We start from the raw sequence: 26,006 nt of genomic DNA, 5'->3' as shown, positions 1-26,006 counted from the left end.
AGATAGATAGATAGATAGATAGATAGATAGATAGATAGATAGATAGATAGATAGATAGATAGATAGATACCTAAATCTGAGTATCTTAAAAGCAACAGAAACCTATTCTTTATACTTCCAGAGGCAGAAAATCCCGAATCTACCTATCAGCAAATTTGGGTCCTGGTTATCTGATGCTGGAGCAGTTTTTGGTTCATAGATGACTTTCTAGCATTTAACTCTCTGTGGTGTGTACTGGAGGTAACTTTCCTGGTCTTCTTTTCTAAGTGTTTTGGTGATGTTATGGAGGCCTCCTCCCTCATTTCCCAAAGCCTCCATGTCCAAAAGCCATCAGATAGGAAGTTGTTTTCACATTATAATTTTGGGGAGCAAAAACATGTAGACCATACCAGGACTGTGATTCTCTTTCTTTCAAACTATAAGATCAGCAACCAATCCTCTTCCTTAGAGAGAAACTTTGCACAAGAGAGGATATTCCATCAACAGCATAGCCAGCCAGAATCTCCATAGTCTTCCATACCCATCAGAGTTTTCTTAGGGGCTACTTGCTCTTCCTTCATCAGGTGGTCTGGTGTTAGGATTTCTTGGAAGGTTATTACAGCTCTGCTGGACTTTACCTGCAAACAGCACACTCTCCAAGCCCTGAGACAATGTCCACCAATAATCCTGGCTTGTGTTAGTGAGGTAACTCCAATGCATCAATATTAGTTTTCTGTATGCCATGATGCCTTAGAATGAACATATCAAACTTATTGTTATACTGCCATTTTCAGTGAGTTATCCTTGTCTGAGCTAGACCATTTCAGTAGCTCTGACCCAGATATCTTGTTACTCACTGTCAGCTAATTCAATTCATAAAGTGTGATAATTTTGTCCTTTAATTTTCTGAAAAAAATCTTCGTACCTGTATTGAAGGCTCTATAATGACCTCTTACAGCTAAACCAGATAATGTGTGTGACACCACCATCAGATTGTTTTTTTTTTAATTTTTATTGAGAATAGATCCTTCTCTCCTACAATACATCATGAGCAGTTTTCTCTCCCCCTACTTTTCCCAGTTCCCCCTATCTCCATTTTCCTCAAGATCCACTTCTCTTTTGTTTCTCTTCAGAAAAGAGCAGGCTTCCCAGAGACAACCAAACATGACAAAACAAGATGCAATAAGACAGGGGAAAAGCCCTCATATTAAGGCTGGACAAGGCAATTCAACAGAGGGGAAAAATCCCAAGAGCAGATAAAAGAGTCAGAGATACACCAGCTCCCACTGTTAAGAGTCCTACAAAAACACCTGACTAACAGCCATACATACAAGCAAAAGACAGTTGCAGATCCATGGAGAGCCTGTGCTGGTAGTTTCAGTCTCTGTTAGACCCATGTGAGTCCTGCTTATTTGATTTGGTGGGCTATGTTCCTCTGGTGTCCACCATCTTCTTTGATTTCTAGGTCTTTCCTTGCACAGCATTCCCCGAGCTCCAAGGGAAGGGAACTGTTAAAGTCTTCCATTTTAGACACTCCCACTGTATAATATCTGGCTGTGGGCCTCTGCACCCACTCTCATCTGCTGCTGGAGGAACCTTCTCTGATAATGACTGGACAAGGCACCAGTCTATAAGTATAGCAGAATATCATTAGCATCCATCTGTTCATTCATCCGTTTGTTTATTTGGTCAGTCGTGTTTGGTTTAACACTAGGTCTTTTGACTAGTTCCTGTGTTGTTCCATCCAGGGAGCGTAGAGCATGGACTCCTTCTCCTAGTGTGGGCCTCAAGTTATAGCCATTACTGGCTGGCCATTTCCAGAGTTCCGTGCCACCATTGCCCCTGTACATCCTGCAGGCAGGACAGATTGTAGATTGCGGGTTTTGTGGCTAGGTTGGTGTTCAGGTTTCTCTTTTGGTAGCCTATACTTTTAAAAATAATGTGTGTGTGATAAGAACTGGAGGACCAATTGGATCAGCTGTAAAATGATAGAGGACCATAGTTACTCTGCTATAAGTATCGGTCCCCGATTTTCTGTAATTGTATTTTACACATTCTTCATTTTATTTGGTGAATAAGTGGAGCTGTACACAAAAGGATGAATTAAAGATGTAAAGAAAAAAATACCTACTAGAGTGAAATCTAACTCCTTAATGATTCTTGATGCCTGACTGGCCCTTTTACTTGGAATGGAGACTAGGGAATGGTGTCCTTCTAGGAGTAGCAGAAGATTCTTCATGGAACGTAATTTTAATTAGGTTAGTCATAGGTACATATCAGTGAGTCATTTGTATCTCGTTGATTGCTACTCACATATTTAAAAAATGTCTTGACATATCTTACTTGTTGTAGGCTATTTGGGAAGTGCCAACCTTTCTAAAAAATAGTTTATACTACTTGATCCTATAGGGAAACACAGACTTAATTCAGTCATGATTCTTCATAACCATCCAATATAATACAAAGAAGAGTAAATAATAACACAGATTCTTACTAAAGATTTTGGTTCATAATTTGAGAACACAAGAAAGCATAATATCAACCCAGGCTTGGAAGGTACCCTTTACTCTGTTGTGCCCAGAGTTTTAATGTCCTCTGTCATAGATTTTGGATCCTGTAATTGTTGATTATGTACCACTGAGAAAACAAACAGCTAAGCACATTTCCTTGCAAAAGTGAAAAGCTAGGCTCCACTTAAATTTTTCATTTGTATTCAGTGTTAAGCTTTTGTCTTTGAAAGGTTCTTGTTCACAAGGACTGAGAGCTAAAAGATGCATGGAAGAATGATAGACTAGAACAGAAACAAGGGTGGAATTTTATGGTATGAATATGACACGTTTTTAATATATAATGCAGCATCTCTGCATACAATCAGAAATTCTAATTGTGGCGCTTGACTTTCAGTTAATCCACCAACTCTCAAGCTTATTAAAAATGGCAGCAGACACATTGGAAGCATAGGAGCAGGTCAAAAGCTGTCGTACCCAATGAAGGCGTTATGATCAGCCTTGAAATCGTGATTGTTGTGGAGGGCTGTCTTTTGCATGGAATCCACAGGTGTCGAATCAATAGCTGATGAATAATGCTCACGTGTGGGCACTCCTGGCACATCCCACATGAAAAAGGAGTCTTGGTTTGTTGTCTTGGCCTTTGTTCTCTTTTTTAATCTGGATGTGTGGCTCCTCACCCCACCCTGTGGAATTAGCAATAGAATTAAAAAGAAAGAATAAATGTCAGCCTTCCCTTTGCAAAGAAGAAAACACATCAAAAAGGCTCTGAAACAGCTGTGGGAGCCCTGCAGCCACTTTGTCATTGGTGAAGGTGTTTGCTACAAATTCCCTTAAGCAGGTGTATAAGGTTGAGAGAGCTATTTATACTTTAGTCCCCATATCTAAATTCAGCTAGAAGCCACCGCTAAACACTTACCTCCTTAATTTTCCAGGTGCCATGGGAAAGGACTAGCCCTCAATGGTATAGAAGAGGTTGAAAGTGTAAAGGGGGTATCAACCAATTCAGTGTGGCAATTTCCGTGCCCTCGCTGGATGATTAAACCCGAGGATCTCATTTGTATTTCCCAGCTACAACCCTATGCTTTGCACCATGTCCTACAAGCAAATCATTTCACTGTTGATTCCAGTGGTGGGATCTCCTAATGATCCCTAAGTCTTCTGCTGAGAAAACATGAGCCATTCAAGAAAAAAAAAAAAAAAATTAGTAAATGGAAGCTGACAGTCTCTTGTCACAAACAACAATTAATGAATAGCATGGAGGGCCTCAGGCTCCCCAGTCATTGTGTGTCTGTAATTTATACCTGGTTATCATAGCACTACATGGAGGCATTATGTGAGCACTTGTAGCTGTATCTTCAAGGAAGCAAATAGGGCTGTTTAATAAACAGGAGGTAGCAAGAAGGAACATGAGTTTAAACTCAACCATTTAGGATGTTTCAACTAAGTATCCACCTTTGCAAGTATGCTAGCATTTTTCTGTCAATAGTGGAGGGAGGAGCAGCCTTACCAGGCCACAGAAGATGACAATGCAGCCACTCCTGATGAAATCTGATAGACTAAGATCAGAAGGAAGGAGAGGAGGACCTCCCCTATCAGTGGACTTGGGGAGGGGCATGTGTAAAAAAGGGGGAGGAAAGGTGGGATCGGGAGGGGAGGAGGGAGGGGCTTATGGGGGGATACAAAGTGAATAAAGTGTAATTAATAAAAAAAAGTTCTTAAAAGGGGAGGAAGTCCTCCCCTTTTAGTGGATTATGGGAGGGACACAGGAGAGAAGAAAGAAGGAGGGTAGGATTAGGAAGAGACAAGGGAGGGGGCCACAGCCAGAATACAAAGTGAATAAATTGTAATAAATAACAATAATTAATAAAAATGCAAAAAAATAAGTTCTTAAAAGTATTATTTCCAGGAAAGTGATGTGAGTCACTGTGATGTCTTTACTCCAACTCCAAAGACTTTCTAAAGAGAGAGTAAATCTCATCATGTGAACTGGTAAAATGTGTCAGCACACCTCTCAGACCTAGAGCAATTTGAAGTATTTAAATAATACTGTATTCACTACATAATACAAGGGTTTTTGTACATTTAAATTTTTAAAATAATGTACAAATCTCTGTAGACATCCATTCATAGCTGCATTTGGTTTTCTGAGTGATTGTGAAGACTACTTTCTCTTGTGCCTCTATAATACTTCTAATGGGCATAATTCAAAAGAATCGTAGAGCTATTCATAAACAGAAAAAATAAATTGTGATAATTGTGAAGTTGAACCCCACAACAAGTTATAAGCAATAAACATATGGCTTTACCTGAAGTGTGCTAGTAAGATATTCATGACATGTTTTGAAAGATTTTCTTTACCTCCTTCCCCACAAATAGATTAGAGATACAAAGAAAAGGATGGCCTAAAAATGTAATGTTGGGGCTAGAAAGATGGCTCAGCAGTTAAAAGTACTGGCTGTTCTTACTAAGGATTGAGATTTGATTCTTTGCATTCACATGGCTGCTCACAACCATCTGCAAGTAGTTTGAAGGGATCCTTTACCCTCTTCTGGGTTCCACAGGCACAATGCATGGAAGTGGTATATTAACACACATGCAGGGAAAATATCCATACATATAAAATAATTTTAAAAGTTATTAAACAATACAGTCTGATTTCACATCATTACTAGTTAGCTAATCAGATGCTGCACACACCATAAAAGCCTTACAGCCCTTGGTCAAAGGTCATGTTCTTTGTAGCGTTAGTACCTCCAAGACTTTCCACTGCTGATCCTTGTTTTCAGAAATGTAGTAACTCTCATTCTAACTTGAAACAGTGGTGGCAGGGCAAAATGTTATAGATGGATACTTGGGATATGTCTTGAAGACACTCAGTGTGAAGCCAAAGAATCTGACCTTGCCTGTCTAGGTGGGAAGACAATGGGAGGAGCACAGCCCCCATCTGTTTACATTAATCAGATACTCTGCGCAAGTCATGGCTGCACCAGTTGTTGATCTCTGAGACCTTCAGCACTCAATAGTAGAACAGGGACAATGCTCCTGTCTTAGATTACAGCAATGAGAGAAAGATACATTACATGGTATAAGGGTATGTAACATTTGCAATTGACCAGGCACTTAAGAACTTAATGAATGACAGCCCTTACACGTGAGAAAGCAATCATACCTGTACCTTAGGACGATGACCCTGGCAATTACATGAAGAGAGTGGAAGAAGTTCAAGGCAAGAAAAACCTGTACAGTACAAATACTGCTATAATTATTCTCCCAGTTGTTTTTGAGAGGCTGCAGAAACAGTATACAGTCAGATCAACATGTTATAAACGCAAAGGAAAAGGGGAGGTTGGGTCATTGATATGTGAGGGAAAAGACAAAATGTAAGGAATTGGAAAAGTGCTCACGACACAAATTAACACATAAAGTCAAATAAAAAGAAGGAGGACTTGGAAATTTTATAGGCATGGCCGCAGCAGGCTCTCTAGACGGCTCGTTAAGAAACAAAGACCTGGAAGACTTGATAAGCTTACGTTTTGATCTGTATATTTAGGAGGGACCTACAATGAAAACACAGCATGTCTAACATGAGTACTTGAAATTATATGGGAAAAAGAAAAATCCCCAAATCACACAGTGAAATATGTCAGTGTTTGTGGTGGAGCAGGAAGTGAATTAAAGAGAAATGGCAACCTCAAGAGTCAATAAAAGCATTTTAAGGGAGCAGGAGCGAAGGGGCCCTAAAGATGACACATTCAGAACAAAGGTGAAACAAGATGAAGCCAAGAAATTTGGGGTGAAATCTTAATTTTCAAAAACCTCAGTTTCCTTTGCTAGGTACTGAAGTTCTTGGCAGGTTAAATACTCAATCTTACTGGACTAATTGTTTTAAATGAAGTTTTACTTGAATCAAGCTTCAATGATTTTCTTTGTCTTAGCTTCCCTCCTCTCTAATTTCTCACGCAATTTCACATACAAACTTCAAAATGAGGTTTATATAATCCAAGCTTATACGTAAGAGGGTTGGTTTTACTAATAAAATGTCAGTTGTTTCTTCCACTGTCCTCAATGTCGATTTCAAAAACATGTCATTCTTCCAAACAATTTTTCTATGCCTTCATTCTCATCTATCTACTCAGTATGAAAACAGAAATCACCGTATGTGATTTTTTTTTTTCATTTTTGTACCATGGCTCTAAAAAGCTTTGTGGCCTGCATAAGCAGTGTTTCCTATGTCCCTTTACAATGCAGGAAACCAATCTGATATCATCGGCTTTACATCCCATCCGCCTCTTTCCCAAAAACTCCGTCTTATCACACTTCTCCTTTGTATCCTTCTGTGTTGTCACTGACTTCATCATAGCAGTAACCAAGTAGGCTTCACCCTCTGCCAAACTTTTGGAAAGCCCCCTTGCCCCACCTTATTTTGTAATGAAATTTTTAGTTCCATAGTTTAATAGAGTTTGGCCAATTTTTTTTTTTTTTTTTTTACATAGAGACCTCATCTTGCCTTTTGTTTTTGCAAGTTCCTATATGTTGACTATTCTATCTCATATCCCTCTTACCCCTTAAGCTTCGCTCATCTTTTCAGTAGGATAACTTTCCTCATGGGGATTTTTTTGGCTTATGTTTGCCACACTTTGGATTACATTTTGTATTTCTTTACTAAAAGACAGCAAAATTCCTCAGTGGAGAAATGATGTCTCTTTCTTTTTCTTCCTTCTTTTTGAGATAATTTTTATTTTGCTTTGAAATTTTCACACACACACATATGGTGTTATGGTGTATTATACATAATGCTTAATGTATTCCAACTTCTCCTAGAACTTTTTCTTCCCAACGTTTTCTTTTCCTATTTCCATGCCTTAAGAAACCCACTGAGTTAAATTAAGCTTGCTTGCACATGAATGTGCAATGTGTACTTCCCTAGGTCATGAGTAACTTGTAAGTTGCTATACCCCTGAGAAAGAAGAACAGCTCACCCTCTGCTGGCAGCTATTAATGTTGAATGTTCTTCCCCTACGGTGAGACTTCGCGCCTACCACCCACATTCATGCTGAGATACTGAAAAGCTTGCTCTAATGCAGGTCTTGTGCAGGTTATCTCGGCCACTGTAAGTTCATGGGTACAACAGCCATGTCATGTTCAGAAAGCAGCATTTCACAGCACTGTCCCTGTGCTTTGGTTCCGAAATTCTTTCTGTCGCCTTCCATGATGTTCATTGAGCCCTGGTGGTGGGGGAGGGGAGGGAGTCCTGATGTTCTGTTTAGTGCCGAACGTTCAACAGTCTCTCTTTGCAGCGCTTTGATCAGTTATGAGTCTGCATTAACCATTTCCTAACGTGAACATACCCTTCCCTGAGCAAGGCTGAGGGCAGCACTGATCTATGGATATAAACATAAATATTTTGAAGACAGTCTGACAATGTGTCCAATCGACAGACCCATAGTAGTGGGTTCTCCCTAAGGTGTATGATGTCCCTAACCACTAGCACTGGACTAGCTTTACATTACCAAAAATGAATTCCCTTCTGCAGAGTAGACTGCAAATACAGTCAGCAGCAAGTGCTTGGTTAATCCTCAAAACATTAATTTCATTACTACACCACTGGGGATATCTTGCCAGGAAGGTCAATATTGTAGCATGCAGAGTAAGACTGGTAATGATTTTCTCCTTCCAGTACTATGGAAAGCATCACTGAAGAAGCTTCTCTATATCCAGTGACCAAAGGGTGTAGTGTCTTCAACAATAGTGGTCTTACCACTGTCTAGTTGGGATGGATGACCCACAGCAATGGCAATGCTCTGCATTGTTTGGGGAGAAGGGCTTATAGAGCCTTTATGATCAACACCCATAGAGGGATACTACATGCCTGGCACTGTGATTTCTTTTTTACAATTTATTCATTGTATATCCCAATTGTAGCCCCCTCCCTCAACTCCTCCTAGTCCCACTCTCTCCCACTTTCCCCCTATCCCCTTTTCCTAGTCCACTGAAAGGGGTAGTTCTCCTCCTCTACCATCTGCCTCTAGCTTGTCAAGTCTCATCAGGACTGCCTGGATCCTCCTCTTTTGTGATTTTTCTTTAATAACCCATCATAGCTCCAGGGAGCCAGGTTACCCACTTGTATTTACATTTAACTCCTTTAAATGTGTATGTGTGTGTATGTTACAAAGTAGCAGGTTTTCTTAAGCCTTTCCAAACATTGTCAGTTTTGATTAACCCTTTCCCATCTTCTCTTCTTCCTCTTTTCCTTGCCTAGCCCTGCTTAAATGTTTCCACCCTCAATATTGCTGCACTGTACTTTCATATCACATGGGTTCTACTGTCCCTGCTGATGGCCTCATTTCTTTTTCTAACTCATTCTTCTGGGCTGAATGCTATATACAGCCTGGCATAGACTAACTTCTTAAAAATGTTCTGTTGATGTTCATTGCACAGTCTTATTAGTAGGTAGATTCTCTAACTCATATATTATGATGTAATTTGCTAAATAGATTTGTATTCAATTGATGTTTACATTAATTGAGTTTCATACATTGACTTAAAAGTAAAGCATAGAATATTTTTATATGAAATCACATTCCAATAAAAAACAATTATAACTGCAAATATACCTCCACTTAAAGAGTGTTGACCTCAACATTTGGTATAGCAATACTTAATATTTGTGTATTTATTTCAGTGAGCATTATCTCTTTATCTCATTATCATCTCCATTTGTGTTTGATTTTTCTCTTTTCAAATTCAATCCTCCTATACCACTAATTACTCATTCATCCAGGCACACAGTGTTTACGAAAATGTAGAGAGAAGTGTTTCTCAAACTGAGGTTTTCTGTTGTTTCTAGTTTTCTCAACTTTGGCTCAAGTGCCCTAAGGATCCACCTTAATATCAAGATGCATAGTTGGCAGAGCAGAGTCAAATAGTACACTCTCAGATTAAAAACTGTGATGATAGTAAGAGCCTTGAAATGACGATGGAGAAATCTTGGACATGATCCTAATAGTCACTGATTTGTTGTATGACTTGGATACATAATTTGTTAAGTATTATAAAAGGTATTGCTATGAACAGAGACAATATGTACATATCAACAGCTTATGTTCCTTATATGCACACAAACAAAATAGCTCTAAAGTTCCATAAAAACATGCTGTTGTATATAAGATAATTAAGTGCCTAACAAAGAGAAGAGTCCATCCATGCTCTAGAGATGAGAACAAAGCAAAGTTTGTCATTAACTCTTGGGATTTCTTGCTTAGATGTACAATAATAAAATTGAGAAAAAATCTAACTATGTGCTTTATCTGTTACATTGTTCATGAATATGCATAGACTGAATGAATGAGACCATATGGATCAATCAATAAATTAGATTGTTTATTGATTGCACTTGAGGGAATATTTAAAAATCTTTCAGAGTTATACAGTACATGTATTCAAGGTCATCCTTTCACAGAGGAAAAATGAATTAGTCAAGAAATATTGCTGACTTAGTTGATTAATTGTGTGAAATAGAGAATAAATATGAAATATTTTTATATTATTGTCTACCTCAAGTTATACTGCAAATGTACCAAAGATAGTGATCACACAGACACACACACACACACACACGATATTGAAAAATATATATGAATATTTATATTTTGGAATAGAATAAATTTTCTAAATTCTATCTAAAACCAAAATTAAAAGCCAAAAGAAAAAATACGTATAGATATAACTGTATTAAAATTTGAACTTAGTTACCTCAAAACCATCCAAAAGCACATAGGTGAGAAACTAGAGACATTTATAATGTGTATTAGTTAATGATCTTAAAATAAATAACTGCCCTGGACTAATCAATGAGAAAAAAATATATCTAAAATGTTTTCAAATAATGGTAAAATACCACAAGAATGTTGGAAAATGAAAATAGAAAGCAATGGGTCAGCAAATATGAAAAGCTGATCAGTTAGCTGTTATATGTGTAGATGGAAGCAAGATGTTTCCTGTTGACAAGAGTGTACAGAAACAGTTATTCGCAGCTTCTGCTGGTGGGAGTTTAAAACGGTGACCTTTCTAACGAACAGTGTAGAAGTGTTCTGAAATATCAAAACTTTGAAAGTGTGTGTATCCATTGATCCAACAATCTCTTTAGGAATTTCCCTCAAGAAACTATGAGAGATGTTAGCACAGAGGTGGGAATGGATAGGATCATTTGTAATTAGCCGATAGTTAAGAAAAATGAAAGTTGGCTACCCAAAAATTTCAGTTAGGATAGGTTTACAAAGTAAAGTAATTTCTATAATCTTTTTAAAAGTAATTTGGCACTGCAATCAAGAAACACATTAAAGGAAAAATAATTACATTTCAAACATATTTATATTCTTCAGCATGTTGGTTCATTTTTCTAGGACTTTCGCTTAAGGAGGTAATTTGGAATACATATAAAGGTGATTCATATAGATATCCATCCAAATGTTAGGACAATTTAAAATCCATTGTTGTTTTATGAGCATTTGGTGAGCAAAGGATAGAGCTTTAAGTGCAAGAATATGTGATCGCCTTGTACGTTCCTTTATGTCTTTTAATATCTTGGAAATATGTTTAGCATCAGATTTAGAAGGAAAGCTGACACCCTTGTGACCAATCCATGACCTAGTCACTATCCTTTTGGCCCCTGTACTCTCCAGCCTCATAAACTACAATAGCATTATGTTCTTTATTCCATAAAGGCATGTGGTAATGTAAAGATCACATAATTTCATCAACAAATCCTTATGCCCATACTCAATAAGAATTAACTATTTTTACGGGGCACACGATTCCCTAAATGGCTGTTGTAACTGTTTAAAAACACAAAGCACCTAATACACTGTAAGTCTAACAGTAGCTGCCATGGACTTGTGCGGTAATCAGTGACTCGCCTTCTTGATTACATTTTCCAGACTTTCCTATTTCTATGTTTTTAGAAGTATGTTTGTTGGTTTGGCACTGAGATGTGCTTTGTTTCCAAGTGGAAGAGAGACAGAGGATTTTAAGAAGAAAGAATATATGCGATAAACAGGAGCCCCTGCCAGCACCTGGGCTACCAGGCTAAAGCCTCCATTATCAGCCCCATCTGCCACAACAGCAAAGATTACTCCAGGCTTGAAGCCGGGGGGGGGGGGGGGGTTGATGGCCAGAGCAGTGGTCCTGCAGTTGTGATCAGTATCAGAACCAGAACCAGAGCTGAGGGCAACAGGAATGCCAGGGGCCTTTCTCCAGAGATTTTCATATGGTGGGACTAAAACAGAATCCAAGAACTTTAATTTTTAATAGCACCTCCACCTGTGATTCTAATGCATACCAAATTTGAAAACCTCTGGGCTACAGTGTGGCACGAATGCAGCCAAAGTTTCATATTGCATCCTCCAGGGACTTCCACAAGGAGCATGTTTGAGTGCCTGCAGGCTGCAGGCCTGTTTACCGCCTCCCTATGTCTCCCCACACCACAGCCAGGTTGGAGCAAGAATGGAACGGTGATTATTCTCCTCATCTCCATCTCTTTCTCCACTCAACTAAATCAATAACTCAAAATGTAAGGCTGCTGTCAGCCAGTTCATACCAGCGACTTTGCCAAGCCATATGGAGACTTATTTTGAAAGCAGACAATCTGAAAAGCTGGCCAGTATGGTGAGATTGATGTTTCAGGGGGCAGTAATTTTCCTTTTTGTAGAGATGTTTATGGGTATTGGTGTGGTGAAAGTCCACGGACACTTAATGTTCGCACATAATCTCCCTAAGCATTTCTTTTATGTTGAGTCCATCCTCTTATATATTATGTGTAATGTTATTTCAAATATATTGAATATTTTGAATTCTGAATTCATCTGAAGTCCCAGCGTCCCAACCCATAAAATCAATTGATCATATATAGGTCAGAAGTCCTTCTACCCAAAGTAATGCCAACTTAAAACCACCTAGGATGCAATCTTTGCAACACTCAGATATCTCATTTTCATTGGCCCTTATGCAAATTCCAATCGTGTTTGCTTTCGAAGATACTTTTTAATTAAAGGCAGCCTCAGGATTTTACACTGTGTTCAGTTTCTCAATGTCAGAAAGTGGTTGTGTGATTACGTTAGAGTTGGTGAGGGGGTGTGGGAAGCATGGTTTGTGTTCATGCCTTGTGAATTTGAGCTCAGTGGAGTGAGTTATGTCTCTGACTTTCCTACAAATATCCACTCCCACTCTGCATTCGTGGAGCTATCAGAAAGTGAATGAGGCTTGGCACCTTCCAGATTTAGCCTCAGATCCACATTTCATCGCAACTATAGAAACACTGTTTCTCTGTTTTTATAACAAAAAACGATCATTCAGATTGTTTGTAACTGGATAATTTGTGTCTACAATGTATATAAAACTCACGGTTGTCAATTATAGCTATCACTATAAATGCAAACAAAATAAATACACAAGTACAAACTAGGCAGATGAGGTGAGCAGGAAATGTTAGCTAGTATAAGGTGTGACAGAATCAAGATGGGCTGTAATCCCAGCTATTCAGAGGCTAGGAAGAAGGACTGCCAGTTTGAGGCCCGCTTGGGCTACAGAATTCTCATGAGGTCAACTTCAGATACTTTGTTAGACCCTGTTTCAAATGACAAAGAAAAAGCAGGCTGAAGGCAGAGTTTACCTTAAGGTTCTGACATAACATGTTCTGGGCTCAATCCCCAGAACTATACAAACTAATGCAGAAAATATTCATAACTTTCAAACACTGTTACATTCAACTTAGGCTTCAGAAGTAAGTGATTAGCTGCTAATCACTAATCAGTAACTATTCTTTTAAACATCTTTGTTTCGCTGGGCTGTACTGTTTATTGGTCCTTGTTGACTGTTGGAATTGTCCTTTTCATCCACTCTCATTTGCCTCTCACATTTTTTTCCCCATCACCTCCATGCCTTTTTCACCTATATTTACCTTGATAGTGCTGGTGTTATTCAGGCTCCATCTGCTTTTTCTATAGTATTTCATGAATTTGACTACAAATATACTGATAAATACACGATTCATATAACACATTATTATATCCTTATCCTAGCCCAACATTCTCAAAGAGAAGTCATTGAGTCTTCATAAAATTTTGCCTATCTCTCCTGATGTTGCATCACCATTTACTCTTACACATGAACCAAATGTCTACATCTATATTCCTAAAATCTATTTATCTGCTTTTATCAGTTGTTCGGCCAACCAAGCCCTAGGATTTAGATATTTCTCATGATATGGCATGGCTATTTCCTTTTTGATTGTTAGCCTGACTCTCCTGCCTTCATAATTTCTCTATGGGTTTCCATATTTTTCTTCAAACTGATCCCCATGTCTGTGCTAAACTGTTCTCAATATTGCTGTCACAGAATGGTATAGCAAGATTTAAAACAAGATGAGCCTATATTTAAGTACCATTTTTTTTTAAATCTCTTATGGTCAGATTCTTTAACTTCATCAAGATTACTATAAAATGCAGATAACACTTTTGCATGCTGCATTGTTGGAACCATTTGATTTGAAAATGTATGCACTAGAAAGGAACTCCATTTAAATTACCTAAAATTATTTTCTGTTAAACATCGATAGCATTGCTTTTCAACTTGCTTTCCTAATTCAATCCTAGGTGTTTAGCACAGCAGATCTCTCAAGGGGTCTATTTAGGCCCTCTGTCACCATTGTCCCTCTTATGTTCTTTGCTGTGGGGTAGCCTGTTCCTAAACTTTTATGAGCCATCATGTGGTTGCTGGGAATTGAACTCATGACCTTTGGTAGAACAGCCAGTGCTCTTAACCTCTGAGCCATCTCTCCACCCGCCCCACAATTCATTTCTAACACAGAGCCCAGAAAGTATGAAGCTCTGCTTATTAATGACACTATTCTATTTTTTCTTATTCTGTGAAGGTAAAGAAGATGTGTGGGGAAGAATTAAAAACTAATGGGAACCAAGTTCAATCTCACCTGTGCTTGCAACACAATTCCATCAGCTGTGATCCGCATAGAGGATGGCCTACACTTTGTCCTGCCTGGCCTATCATTGCTTTTCCCTGGACTGCCCATTTAGCTCTGCCTTTTACATTTCTCCTTTGTCACCTGCCTCAAAACTCTGCAGTGTATCACAAAACATGTACAAATTCTGGCTGCTGGGTATTTTTTTTCCTGCTTTCAATCACTTACTAGGTCTCCAAAGCAGACTAAGTGTGACCAAGTAGCTGTAACAATATTTTGCATTTAATAAAGGGTTTTCTTATGTTAGCTATCTCTAGGCATTTATATACTCTACATTTAAGTGGATGAATGTTAAGCAGTGAATATCCTTAGACCTAGACTGGTCTGTGAATTTGCTTTTAGTTTAGTTTTGTTTTCTGGCTCATATTTTGTAAATAAATAAATAAATAAATAAATAAATAAATAAATAAACAAACTGTGTCCATCACCATCAGGACTAGAAGACAGAACTGTTTCAGTATGTGTGAATAAGAGAGCTTCACTCTGAAAAGGATTAGAAGCCAAAATCTAATCTACAACCTGGAAGACAAGTCTTTAAAAAGCTGTTTTGCCACAAGCAATAGAAGCAAATACAGATGAGCAGCACCACTGTATTCAGCCATACACATGGGCACTGCATGGGGTGAGTGGACAGTCAAGCTGCAGGAGATCTTTAGGCTTACTAGATGTTGGAGAGGGACTGTTCTTTGTGAGATATTAAAAATTACTTTGAAGTTTACTGAATATCAATTGCAATTATCTAAAGAAAAAAAAGTCTCAATAAGATGGGAAATGTTTTACAGATTTAAGGATGAATGATACAGCATGTGAGATATATTTTACAATATTACGCCAAAAATTTTTATAAAAATAAAGAAAAGCAGAGGCCATGATTAAGGAAGAATCCAAGTGAACAAAATATAGATATTTTCTAAAAGAGTCATAGATGCAGAGTGGTTCACTATATTGCTTCTGTAATTTTGTGTATGTCTGGAATTTTCATATTAACCCCGTAATAAAGGATGATTCTGGATACAGGATGAGCATTACACTGAGTTGTGAGCAGAGCAGAATAAGTCCTAGAGTCTAGACTCTTGAAAACATTTCCCTGGGTGATGCTTATCTGTTCTAAATTTTGAGCACAGATGAGATTTAAGATGGCACAATCTCTAGTAAATCTCTTTCTCCTCAAAATAACAAGTGTTACTGGTTAAGGTGCCCAAGAAAAAAACTTAACTCCAAAGGCAAAAATATCAAGATATCTTTCTCAAAGATGAAAACAACTGCACAAATTCTGTATCACAACAGAGCCAGCTTACAAATGCTTGAAGATATGTCTGTTTCATGAGATAGAAGGCATGCTTTCAGAAATTACCTATGTTTCACTCCTAATGAAATCAGAGAGGTCAGTGCCTTCACTGAGCAAAAGCAGACCTGGGGAAGAAGAGCAGGCTGCATAATACAAATGACAATAACTGAAATAAAAATCTTATTTGAAAATAGTAAAAAGCAGACCCGACATTGTAGCTAATCAAATCACCCATACCCAGGATACTGAGACAATGAAATCATGGATTAAAAATTATTCCAAATATAATGAGCAGAGAGGTTAGTCCTAAAGATCAAAGCATAAACTAAATATGTATTATATATATATATAAACTTATATATATATAAGTTTTTAATTACTCAGTAAAGATACAATTAAATAAAATTTTAAATTTGGGAGAATAAAAAGCTACTATACAGCATTAAATTTATCATGCCCAGGTAACAATAGTAATCAGTCTGTGGCACAGAATGAACCTGTTATTATTTCTAAATTATTGAACATAGTAATGATGAAGTCCAGCTTTAAGTCTATGTCTTCACTGGTTAACTTTGTCGTTGTTGTTGTTCTCATTTGCTTCATTCTAGGGTCATAGACAATAGAAGTATTTGGGGATGGGATGGTCAATTTAAATGGCTATTGATAGGAGAGTCATCCTGGGATATCACATAGCAGAGAATATGTCATTCAAGAGTTTGTTTTGGCAAAGTTTTTTGTAAACACAGTTTAAGGCCATTGAAAGAAAACGCAAGAAGGTCTTAAGTCTCCTGGGTTGTTTCAGGATGTTATTCTGTTGTGTTAAGCTGAAGGTACAGCCTTGCCAATTGCGTCAACATTGCTAAAGCAAGCTGCCCCTTCCTACGCCTGGTGTCCTGTGGTTGCTGCTCTCAACATGTACAGGGTGGAGCCTGGCTCTAGCAGCGCAGGAGCCTGGCTGGAGTGCCTGGGGACAGGACTAAACAAGAACGGCTCCTTGATGTCTGAAAACCAAATCATATCAGAGTGATTGGGGAAAAAAAAATGGAAATCCAGATTCTTGCATAAAAACCTTCCTTTGAAGGTTTTGTACTAAAATATAGAACATATAAGCATCAAAACTTACAAAATGATGCCAGCAGCATGGGGAAAAAAATCTTGCAGATGGCAAAGAAGGTCTTTATGAAAATTCCTGCCCTAGATTTTGTGTATTCATGGAAAGGGTCACCTTGGATTATGGGGATAGAGTATTCCTCTCTGTATTAATATGTTTTATAAAAATTTAAAATTAAATGTTTTTTTTAGTAGAAAAAGAGAGGAAGAGAAAGAGAGAATGAGGAAAACATCATGATATATTTTCAACCCTCATTATTTGGCTTGTATTGGATAGAAATGAGGTGGTATAGATAACTCAAATTTACAAAATGATTCAGCAAAGATAATATAATCAATTAAAGATTCATTGTTCTTTTTATATATGTACATGAATGTCTTCTAATGCAATTGTTTATGAAGGCCTAGAGACTTTTTATTTATTCATAAGAGAGACTTTCTTACAAACAAACCATTATAATTTGAAGTAGTTTTTTTTCTTTCCTGAGTAGAACATACAATGGCACTTCACATAGTAAGTGGTTTGTCAGAGCCTCAGCTAATGAAATATCCATCATTTAGTATATAGTTGCCATGTTCTGGAGGTTTTATGTCGTTTATTTATTAGAATGTTATGAGGCAGGTCTTATTATCTCTACTTCACTAAGATGTTGTTATGTATCCCATTCCTCCTGAGAGAGCCTCGGTCACACTCAAGCTCCACTCTAAGTCCTCATCGGTTCCTCAGAATGACTTTAGAAACTTTGGCTGGGGAAGATAACCGGCTTCGGGGAAAAGCTTGCATGGAGGTAGTGACAGTGTGCAGCCCTTTCCTGCTCTACACTCTTTTGTCACAAAACAGAAACCAAAAACATCAACAAAAACACACTATGAGGACGCCCGGGGCTTACAGACAAGGCCCCAACTCCACACAATTGCTTTTATTTTCATCGTTGTCAGCAAAAGTAAAGAAGACATGCAGTGCTTTTGAGAGGGGAGCCTGCCTCTTTGTTTATGCCATTTAAAACTGCAATAATGCTTCAAGGCTGTTGCAATTTTTGTCAGTAACAGCTAAGGAAATGAAGTCTTGAGATGATCGGGAACTTTGTGCCAAGTTGTAGCTTCCTTTAGTGACAAAACAAGAGTGGAAAGCCTGGACTCTGGTTTTTCCAAGGACAACTAAGCACAATTACTAATCATCGAAAGGGAGAGTTTTGCCACCCCACAAGTTCCACCGGCAGTTACAGCTTGACTTTTCTCATAGATACGGTTAGGTAGCCATACTTAATCACATCCAATGTCTTTAAAAGTTGTGTACTTTTCAAGCACCGAGAAATCACCTAAACTTTTGACTTTCAAGCTTTCTCTTAAAAATACAATCAGAGAAGTTGTCAGAACTGGATATGAATTTCTACTGGGTACCTCTTGCTCCCTTATCTGGTGCCTGAACTCAGGATTTAAGGTTACAGGTTCAGTTCCTAAATGGGTGTTATCATTAAGACAACCACTGAAGAACAGTACATTGTGGTCATTTTGGACCACTATGAGAACTTTAAAGTCAGGAGGAGCCATTTGATCTGTTCTGTGACAATTAAATTTTACTGTCTGTTAGAAGAGCATCTACTGCTTCCTTACTTCCTAGCTTTGGGAGTTGTATTTGGTGCCTCAAAACTTAACAAACTTCACATTTTATTTTCATATTTGTGTAGGTGCTCACCTAGGAAGGTGTGGAGGGACCAAAGTTGACACTGGAAGGTCCTCCTCTGTCATGTTTTCACCTTACCTTTGAGATATAGGCTTTCAAGGACATAGTCTTTCATTGTTTTGGCTAGTCTGGCAGGGCCAGTAAGGCCCAGGGATCTTTCTGTGTACCCAGCATTGGGATCACAGACACAAGATACCATGCCTGGCTTTTGATCCAGGTTCCAGGCGTGTGAACACAGCTCTTGATGCTTGCATAGCAGGTGTAGCTATCTCCCAGTCCTTCACATCTTATTAAATCTGTGCAGTGTTAAAATGTAAGACTTAGGAACCCCATAGAAAGATTGGATATTTCAAGGTTAATAATATTTTGGCAAATCCAGATTGTATTTTTAAACACACATCAGCAAACTTATTGAGAGAGAATTTTAAGGGCTTTTGGGGAAAAGGATTTTATAAATCCAAATAACTACAGTGACTGAATGGATTTTCTCCTCTTTTCTTTTTTCATTTTTTCCTTCTTAAAAGCTGAAGGCTTTTTTGAGATCAATTCTGTGGGGGGTGGTGGCTGAGGGGCTTATAAAAATCCTATATTTGACACCAAGTAGATATCAATATTAGAAAAAAAATAATAGTTGATTTACACATCAAAGACCGATATATGAAGTGTATATGTTTTTGACTTTTTTTTTATTGCAATAAAAATATCGTATGATGCCTGGATTTGTTTTCCTGTTTACTCTCAAGTGGAAAGCACTTGAATTAATGTTGAAAGTCTTTGTATACCATCACTGTTGCTGGTGCTTACAACAGACAGTTCTTGGTGGTGGCTACGGTGGCCCTACAGGAGTTAAAATTAATCTTGGGAAAACTTCAAAAGAAACTAAAGTAGAGGAGAACCTAGGAAGAGCCTCCAGGTTTGTAAAGATCAGGGCTGCATTCTGTCTGGGAATGTATACCCCACAAATAATCAATCACCTTTCTGCCCTGGTTATTTCCAAATGTGTTTGATGTGCAGCGAGCGCATCAGCCCATGCACAACAATTGCAGGAATAAATGTTATTGTGCACTGGTACATTCTTCTAAAAGTGTTAAAATATTGAATCTAAAGGACGAGATAACAAAATCAAAAATACATGATTTGATATTTTCTTCACTTCCCCCGGAGGGTTTCTTTGTGGTTCTTTTTCATTGTTTCTTACCCAGCTGTTGTTTCCCAGGGTTTATTCTGTGCAATAGCTGTTAGCTCAATGCCATTTAAATAAGCATTGCATGACAAAGGGCTTAATTTGTCAAGAGAGTTTGAGAAATGCCAGTCTATAATGAGGTAAGTATCCTCGCCACGTGACTTCTCATCTCTCTTAAATTTTTATCTATTATTATCATTTATTGCAGTTTATTCAATTTGTATCCCTGCTGTGGTCCCCTTCCTTGTCTCCTTCCAAGCCTACCCTCCCTCTCTCGTCTCCCCCTCTGCCCCTCCCCTAGTCTACTGTTAGGAGAGGTCCTCCTCCCCTTCTATTTGACCCTAGCCTATCAGGTCTCAGCAGAACTGGCTTCATATTCTTTCTCTGTGGCCTGGCAAGGGTGTACCACTCTCCCCAGGGGGAAGTGATCAAAAAGCCAGCCACTGAGTTCATGTCAGAGAAAGACCCTGCTCCCTTTATTAGAGACATTAGAGACCCCACTTAGATACTGAGTCTATTGACTACATCTGAGCCTCCATGCATTGTCCTTGGTTGGGGTATCAGTCTCTACAGGGCCCCCAGGGCTCAGTTTTGTTTTGTTTTGTTTTGTTTTGTTTTGTTTTGTTTTTGTCTCTGTTGGTCTCCTTTTGGAGCTCTTTTCCCCTTCAGGTCTGTCTGTCTGTCTAATTGGCAGGTTTGTATCCCAGCTGTAAACCCCTCCTTATTGCCTCCAATCCCACCCTTCCTCCTTTTTCCCCTCCCTTACCCCTCCCACAGCCAATTGAGAGGGGAGGTCCTCCTCCCTTTCGATATGACCCTAGCCTACCAGGTCTCATCAGGACTGGCTGCAATGTCTTCCTCTGTGGCCTGGTAAGGGTGTTTCCCCCTCAGGGAGAGGTGATCAAAGAGTCAGCCACTGAGTTCATGTCAGAGATAGTCCCTGTTCCCCTTACTAGGGTACCCACTTGGAGACTGAGCTGCTATGGGCTACATCTGTACAGGGGTTCTAGGTTATCTCCATGCATGGTCCCTGGTTGGAGTTTCAGTCTCAGAAAAGACCCCTGTGCTCATACCTTTTGGTTTTGTTGCTCTTCTGGAGCTCCTGTCCCATCCAGGTTTTTCATCTCCACCTTCTTCCATTAAGATTCCCTGCACTCTGCCCAAAGTTTGGCTATGAGTCTAAGCATCTACTTTGATACCTTGCTGGGTAGAGTCTTTCAGAGGCCATCTGTGGTAGGCTCCTGTCCTGTTCCCTGTCTCCCCCTTTTTTTCATAAAACTCCCTGAACTCTGCATTCTGCCCAAAGTTTGGCTATGAGTCTCAGACTCTTCTTAGATACCACAATCAGTAGAGACTTTCAGAGGTCCTCTGTGGTCGGCTCCTGTCCTGTTCCCTGTCTTCTCCTGCTTCCAATGTTGATCGCATTTGTCCTTCAGAATGAGGATTAATCATCTTCCCTAGGGTCTTCCTTGTTGTTTAGCTTTTTTAAGAGTATATATTTTAGGATATTTATTCTTTATTATATGGCTAATATCCACTTATAAGTGAGTTTATACCATGTGTTTCTTTCTGCTTCTGCATTACTTTAATCAAGATGATCTTTTCTAATTCCCACCATTTGCCTGCAAATTTCATGATTTCCTTGTTTTTAATAGCTGAGTAGTATTCTATTTGTGTAAATGTACCATGATTTCTGCATCTATTCCTCTGTTGAGGAACATCTATCTAGGTTGTTTCTGAAGAAAGAAATTGAAGAAGATATCAGAAGATGGAAAGATCTCCCATGCTCATGGATCAGTAGGATTAACATAATAAAAATGGCCATCCTACCAAAAGCAATCTACAGATTCAATGCAATTCCTATCAAAATGCCAACACAATTCTTTACAGAACTTGAAAGAACAATTCTCAATTTCATATGGAAAACAAAAACAAAAACAAACAAACAAAAAAAAACAGAATTGCTGAAACAATCCTGTACAACATCGTCTGGAAGTATCTCCATCCCTGATCTCAAGCTGTGTTATAGAGCAACAGTAATAACAATTGCATGGTACTGGCATAGAAACAGAATGGTGGATCAATGGAATCGAGTCAAAGACCCAGAAATAAACCCAGACATGTAGGGATACCTGATTTTTTTTTTTTTTACAAAGAAACCAAAATAATACAATGGAAAAAAGAGCATATTCAACAAATGGTGCTGGTCTAATTGTATGTCTACATGTAGAAAAATGAAAGTAGATCCATATTTATTACCTTGCACAAAACTAAAGTCCAAGTGGATCGAAGACCTTAACATAAAACCAGATACACTAAACCTGTTAGAAGAAAAAGTGGAGGAGAACCTTGAACTCATTGGCACAGGAGTCAACTTCCTGAACAGAACATCAACAGCACAGGCTCTAAGATCAACAATCAATAAATGGACCTCATGAAACTGAAAATCTTCTGTAAAACAAAGGACACTGTCATCAGAACAAAATAACAGCCTACAGATTAGGATAGGATCTTCACCAACCCTGTATCTGACAGAGGGCTAATATCTAGAATATATAAAGAACTTAAAAAGTTAAACACCAACAAACCAATAATCCAATTAAAAAATGGGGAACAGAGCTAAACAGAGAATTCTCAACAGAGGAATATCGAATGGCAGAGAAACACTTAAAGAAATGCTCATCCTCATTAGCCATCAGGGAAATGCAAATCAAAACGACCCTGAGATATCACCTTACACCCATCAGAATGGCCAAGATGAAAAACTCAAGGGACAACACATGCTGGAGAGGTTGTGGAGAAAGGGGAACCCTTCTCCACTGCTGGTGGGAATGTAAACTGATACAACCACTCTGGAAATCTATCTGGCGCTTTCTATGACAATTAGGAATAGTGCTTCCTCAAGACCCAGCTATACCACTGCTAGGTATATACCCAAAGTTTGCTCAAGTACACAAAAGGGATATTTGCTCAACCATGTTTATAGCAGCATTATTTATAATAGCCAGAACCTGGAAACAACCCAGATGTCCATCAACGGAGGAATGGGTACAGAAATTGTGGTATTTTTACACAATGGAATACTACTCAGCAATCAAAAAGGAGGAAATCATGAAATTTGCAGGCAAATGGTGGGATCTAGAAAAGGTCATCCTGAGTGAAATATCCCAGAAGGAGAAAGACAAACACGGTATATACTCACTTATATAGACCTATAAGATACGATAAACTTAATGAAATCTGTACACCTAAAAAAGATAATCAAGAGAGCGGACATGGGGTAAGATGTTCAATCCTCGTTTAGAAAGGCAGATGGGATGTGCATCGAATGTATGACATGAGTCTACTGAGTGCATTTGAAAGACTCTAACTAGCAGTGTTTTCAAAGCAAAGACTCATGACCAAACCTTTGACAGAGTACAGGGAATCATAAGAAAGAAGGGGAGTTGGTCTGATGAGGAAAGGATAGGAGCTCCACAAGGACCAAATATATCTGGGCACAGGGTCTTCTCTGAGACTGACATTCAACCAAGGGCCATGTATGGATATAACCTAGAGCCTCTGCTCAGATGTAGCCTGTGGTAGCTCAGTGGCCAGTTGGTTTCCCATGGTGAGGGGAACAAGGACTATTTCTAACAGAAACTCAATGACTGGCTCTTTGGCCTTCCCACCCCCCAAGGGAGGAGCAGTCCTGTTAGGCCACAGAGGAGAGCTTTGCAGCTGGTCCTGAAGATACCTGATAGAACAGGATCGGATGAATGGGGAGGAGGTCCCCCCTATCAGTGGACTTGGAAAGGGGCAGGGAGGAGATGAGGGAGGGAGGGAGGAAATGGGAGGGAATGAGGGATCGGGACATGGCTGGGATACAGAGTTAATAAAATGTAACAGATAAGAAAAAAAAAAAAAAGAAATGTTCAACGTCCTTAGTCATCAGGGAAATGAAAATCAAAACAACCCTGAGATTTCACCTTACACCCATCAGAATGGCTAAGATCAAAAACTCAAGAGTGGCATGGGAGGAGATGAGGGAGGGAGAGTGGGATTGAAAGGGAATGAGGGAAGGGCTACAGCTGTGATACAAAATGAATGAACTGTAATTAATATAAAAAATAAAAATTTAAGAAAGAAAACTTCAAGTGACAACACATGCTGGAGAGGATGTGGAGAAAGGGGAACCCTCCTCCACTCCTGGTGGGAATGTAAACTTATAGAACCACTTTGAAAATCAATCTGGTGCTTTCTCAGAAAATTGAGAACAGTGCTGCCTCCAGATCCATCTATAGCACTCTTAGGCATATATCCAAAATATGTTCAAGTATACAACAAGGACATTTGCTCAACCATGTTCATAGCAGCTCTGTTCATAATAGCCAGAAGCTGGACTTCTCATCTTTAATTCACAATCCCTTGTGAATCCCTTTGAGGGAGAGGACCCTTGTGACTAGTATTTTTCTGAGATCAATTTGGCAAATCCTGCTCTACTAAAGTTCTCTGAAGACTGTCTTTTCTTGATATTTATCACATCTTTCCAGAGGGTGTCCATGTAATCCCAGGTAGACCTGGCCCGTCTTTACCATTGCTGTATTTCCGCTTCCAGCTTGCTGACCTTTTCCTTTCTTAGAACCTGTGTTTATCCCTTTCCACCCAGAACCTACAATCTTTACGGATAAGTTCTATCTAAGTCTTTACTGCCTTCTGGCACATTTAACAAAGGTATCTTGAAATTAGATAAAGCCTGTGCAAATTATTTTGCTACAGTCTTTAGAATAAATATCAGTCTTATATTACATGGACTCAGGTAGTTCATACTGAATGTGGAACTCAACAGAAAGTTACTCTTCCTGTTTTATTTTGATCATGGATTAAAACCTCAATTCCAGTAATCTTCTCATTCCTAGTTAATAGTCTCTATTTCATACTAGGTTGTTGGTGACCAGATTATTAATCACTTATCTGACTATTTTAAGAACATTTTGAGCTTCTGCTCTTCAGAGAAAATACATATTAAAGCATCAGCTAGGTTCTGTGCACATCTACTATAGTTAACCAATCAGATTTGATCCAAGAAAGAAAGTCAGATTAGAAACTCAATATCCTGCAGCTTACAAACCGAGAGGCCTTTACCATCATTTAAGGCCATGTGTTCTCACATGTCAACCTAAGGAGAAAACACAAAATACCCCTCATTGTGGTTTTTGCTGTTTTAAGATTTAAATTATTTAATATAGGAAAAAAGTACTTGGGGATAAAGGACTTAGAAAGGCCTCAATACATAGAAGGTAAAAAAAAATATTATTTTACTCTTGTTTATAGTTATGTGTATATGTTACTGTTTTAAATAAATGCACTGGGTCTTTTTTTTTTAAGTTGGACTGTTTTATAAGTCAATGAAATTAAATATGTTTTTTTCTCTTTATAATTAATTAATTAATTATTGTTAACTTTCTGTCCAGTCAGTGCTGACCATATGCACATGGGTCTGGTGTCATCTGCTGGGCAGTAGGAAATGTACCAGTGTCCGTACCCATGAATAGTGACTCTTTCTGCACTAGCCATTGATTTCCAATAGCTCCTCAACTTTGGGTAGGGCCCTTGGTGATCCTCCCTTATCCATTTTGAGAGTTTTAACTTGCTTGGTCTTCTGCACATCTTGTCTTAAAAACCACATTTGCTGTGGGTTCCTGTATGCAACAGCCATGTCTTATCCACAGGACAGTATTTCACAAGCTTCTTCCTCATCCTCCAGCTCTTTCAGCTTTTCAGTCTCCCTTTTTACAATGTTCCATGAGTGGGAGTGGTGGGGGTGATGGATATTTAGGAGACAGTTTGAAAAGAAATGCCTTTTTGGAGAAAACATCTACAGGGCCTTTCCTAGGATCTATGATTTTTCTAGCCATGGGTTTTGACCATGTTTATGGTACCAGGCAGGAATTTCCTTCCTTCAAACACAATCAATACCACAGTTGGTTGTCTTTATAAATAGTCTTGTCACTATTGGTCCAGTGGGCACATCTTGCCTGTCAAGTGATCCAATGAGTATGAGTCACCATAATCTTCCATTCCATTTTCTTTCGTTTCATCCTGCCTTTTGTATGTGTGTGTGTGTGTGTGTGTGTGTGTGTGATGTCAACACAACAAACTGCCCAGAGAAGCCCTCCATGGAGGACTGTTTTGAAGGTAGGGTAACAGATAACTCACAAACAGAATTCCTTAATTTTTTG

At 38.7% G+C, this 26,006-nt stretch overlaps 1 protein-coding gene across 7 annotated transcripts in view; it reads left to right on the top strand.

Annotated features, from left to right (window-relative positions):
• The window catches only part of Ntng1 (netrin G1), a 359,263-nt gene that overhangs the window by 147,161 nt on the left and 186,096 nt on the right, over positions 1–26,006 (top strand). The window lies entirely within an intron of this gene.

Source organism: Psammomys obesus, unplaced genomic scaffold (assembly GCF_907164565.1).
Source record: "Psammomys obesus unplaced genomic scaffold, mPsaObe1.curated_primary_1811, whole genome shotgun sequence".
NCBI lineage: Eukaryota > Metazoa > Chordata > Mammalia > Rodentia > Muridae > Psammomys > Psammomys obesus.
Note: the sequence above shows the minus strand (reverse complement) of the source record. Positions and strands in the feature narration are given on the sequence as shown.